This window comes from Hemibagrus wyckioides, linkage group LG01 (assembly GCF_019097595.1).
Source record: "Hemibagrus wyckioides isolate EC202008001 linkage group LG01, SWU_Hwy_1.0, whole genome shotgun sequence".
Taxonomy (NCBI): domain Eukaryota; kingdom Metazoa; phylum Chordata; class Actinopteri; order Siluriformes; family Bagridae; genus Hemibagrus; species Hemibagrus wyckioides.
This window is the reverse complement of record NC_080710.1, coordinates 978,831-982,490: the sequence shown is the minus strand read 5'-3', so window position 1 is coordinate 982,490 and position 3,660 is coordinate 978,831.

The window sequence follows — 3,660 nt, the reverse complement described above, 5'->3', positions numbered from 1 at the left end:
ACGACATGAAAGCCTCACTACAGCTTTAATAAAGAAACGTCCCGAATCTAGGCTGCAGGGCGGAGCTCGTTTAGGTTCCCTCTTCTATGTTCAGAAAAGAAACGGCTAAATTCTGGTTCCAGCGGTCAGACTCACCCCCTGAACACCATCACCACCACTTGGCCTTTATACACAGAGCAGGACACATAGAGTTCTTTCTCTATATAGATGATCTGGTCCTACAAAGGGGGCTCTACAGCAGAACCTTAACATCCTGCACAGGTTCAGTCAGACCTGGACCCGACTCTTATCATTCTAAAGCTTTTCTCAGCTGGTCCTGAGGCTCAACAAACAAACTAATCTGACCAACACAACTAACACTGACCAGCCTCAGGACACTGACCACCATGTGTAGTCTTGTGTAGCTCTGTGTCTTTATGCAGCTCCAGGGTCTTAGAGGAAGGAGGTTTCATTACACTGTGACAACAAAAGTGCAAAATCTTCCACACACACACACAAACACACACACACAAACACACACACACACAAACACACACACAGTAAATTATTTACAGCTAGCAGCATGAAGAAACACTCATATAATACTTTATTAAACAGATGTGGACAATAAACATCTTCATTCCTTCATTCATTGAGGTGTGATGCATATACTGTATGTGCCCCACCCCCACACATTATGTATGTTACTTTCACTTTTCATTTTTGTCTTAGAACAGGAAGTGCCTTCTTGTGTATCGTCGCCCATATCTACACTTGTCTACAGTCCATTAACATTTCTTCACTGCGGAGCGCATCATGCGTGTGAGTCTCCTGACCTTCGGTAAGTCCGAATTATTCCCTCTAAACCTTAGCCGGTGTCTTTATGATCGCCGCCATTTCCTGGATTGTTCGGAATGCACTTGGAGTCAGCCATTTTAAGGTGCCGCTAGAACTTGCCTGAATTTGCAGATGTTTGAGCGTTGAGCGTTGGCTGTGGTGTGATAACTCTTTACACGTGCGGAGGAAGAATCAGTGACAGAGATTCATAGAGAGCTGTGGTTGTGGTGTAATGCTGTTACGTGATATCATTCAAATCGTGGGCTAGGGCTATAATTAAGATTAAAAGTCAATTTGTTCGGAGCTGTGAGGTTAGCAGGCAAGGCAATAGCAGAAGCAGAGTGTGTGTGTGTGTGTGTGTGTGTATTTCTGAAGCAAGTGTATTAAACGATTGGAAATATGAGATGATATTTAGATCTGAGGAGTGAGTGTGTGTGAGTGTGTGTGTGTGAGTGTGTGTGTGTTGAATATATGCATGAGCAGTGCATTGAGGTGAGCTCTGAGTGTTCTGAGTGTTCTAAACACACGGTTTAATCCCAGTCTAATCGCACAGAATTCCAGTCTAATCCCAGTCTAATCCTCAGATGAATGAGATCTGAACAAGGCTTTCGGTCACTAAGCTCAGCTCGAGATGTGAGTGATGTGAGCTCAGGCCCGTTACAGATAAACACCTCTCTGAGTAACATTAATACCATCAGCTTAAACACTCACAACACTCCGTGTATTCACTCTTAGAGGTCAAGCTACCGTGGCCCAGAAGTACAAAACAAAATAAAACAAAACAAATCCAAAGCCACAACAACAATTTAGACAAAGAGGAAAAGGTAGGTATAGTTTGTGAATGGAATTCAGACCTCTGATTGGATCTGTCACTCAGGATATACAGGAAGTAGGAAATTGTGTATCTAACTTTATTTCCTGTACATGTGTGGAGATCTGCCTTCACTTTAAACCATTTTTTTCCGATAGTACAACTTTTAAAGCATCTTTTTAAGAAAATAACAAACATATATATTTATATGTATAAGAAAATGGAGGTCATTCAGCTCTACTGTGAGGAAGGACGTTCATATGGTGTGATGTTGGATATACTGATAGTGTATCATGTAGTAAAGATTAGTTTATCTCTAAAAACACACCAGGAATGTTCTGAAGACCAAACTATTCCAGATTAAAGGATGTAAGGAGCGCTATAAGAGCAGAGCTGTGTTCATACACACACCGATCCACTTTCTACTGCTGCAGCTACTGCTGGACTTCCTGTACATCCTGAGTGACCCATGTCTCGCCCAATCAGAGGGAAGAATTATGTTCACCAGCTATACCTACCTCTTCCACTTTGTCTGAATCGTCCTTGTGTTTTCGGATTTGTTATTGTGTTATAAGATATGATTCCCACGTTATGGCAGCAAGATAAAAAGAAAAAATGTGCAAATATTGCACTAGGTTATTGAACATCATAAATTGTTGTTATTGTGTTTGCACTACACAGTCACCGTATCGAGCTGTTTGCAGACACTTGGCAGTTTCTCTGTAGCATGACGAGCTAACGCGGGGAAAGGACCGAGTGGGAAGGGGAAATAAAACCAGAAACAAATTAAAAGCAGAGTGTTTCCTCCTTTAATAAATATCCATATAAATAATCCAGAGGAAGCAACAGCTACCAGCAACCACAGTGATTTATTCCAAAGTGTTTGTACATAAAATAGGATGACATTCAGAAAGAGCTTGAGAAACGCTTTACAGAAGAGAAATCCTTCATTATAATTCTGGAACATTTTCTAAAATAAAAGGCTTATAAGCGACTGGAGCGTTGCGGAACTGTGTTTGGCGATTTTGATAGATTTTCTTTGATAAAATTCTTCTTTTTGGAGATATAAACATTAAACTTGGTAGTCTTATATATTTTTTCCTGATCTTTCAAGTTCTGCTATTATTAGTCATGACATCATTCATTCATCATATTATTAGTCATTAACCTATGACTGAATGTTACTGAGGGCGGCTTAGTGGTCAGCACTGTTGCCTCACAGCAAGAAGGCCCTGGGTTTGAATCCCGGGTTCAAACAGATGGGGACCTTTCTGTGTGGAGTTTGCATGTTCTCCCCGTGCCTGCGTGGGTTTACTCCGGGTACTCTGGTTTCCTCCCACAGTACAAAAACATGCGTATGTGTATATATCCTGTGACAGACTGGCAACCTGTCCAGGGTGTACCCCTGCCTTTCACCCAATGTGTGCTGGGATAGGCTCCAGCAGATTCCCATGACACTAATGAGGAATAAAGCGGGTATAGAAAATGGATGGATCAATGTCATTAAGATCATACCGATCAGGCATAACATTATGACCACCTGCCTAATATTGTGTTGGTCCCCCTTTTCCTACTAAAACAGCCCTGACCCGTCCTGCACTGTGTATTCTGACCCCTTTCTATCAGAAGCAGCATTAAGTTCTTCAGCAGTTTGAGCAACAGTAGCTCGTCTGTTGGATCGGATCACACGGGCCAGCATGAGTTTTACATTACACAACATGCTCAAGGTTTAAAAAGAAATAACTAACTCCTCAGATTTTTGCTGTTCACTTCAAAATAATAAACAACTCTTAAACTACGATTATACGAAGATAGACCATTTAAAGATGGTTTCATTCATAAAAAATGTGTCAGTTCACTGGCTCACAGGCTCAGACTCACAGCAGCCTCTAATTTTTACATTTTTTCATCGTTATTTTTTAGACATAATGCAATACATTCAACAATATAAGCAATTCAGATTTGTTCATAAAGGTTGTTATTTTGTGATCAACACCAATATTTACCTCATATTCCTTGGTTTCCGCTCAGAG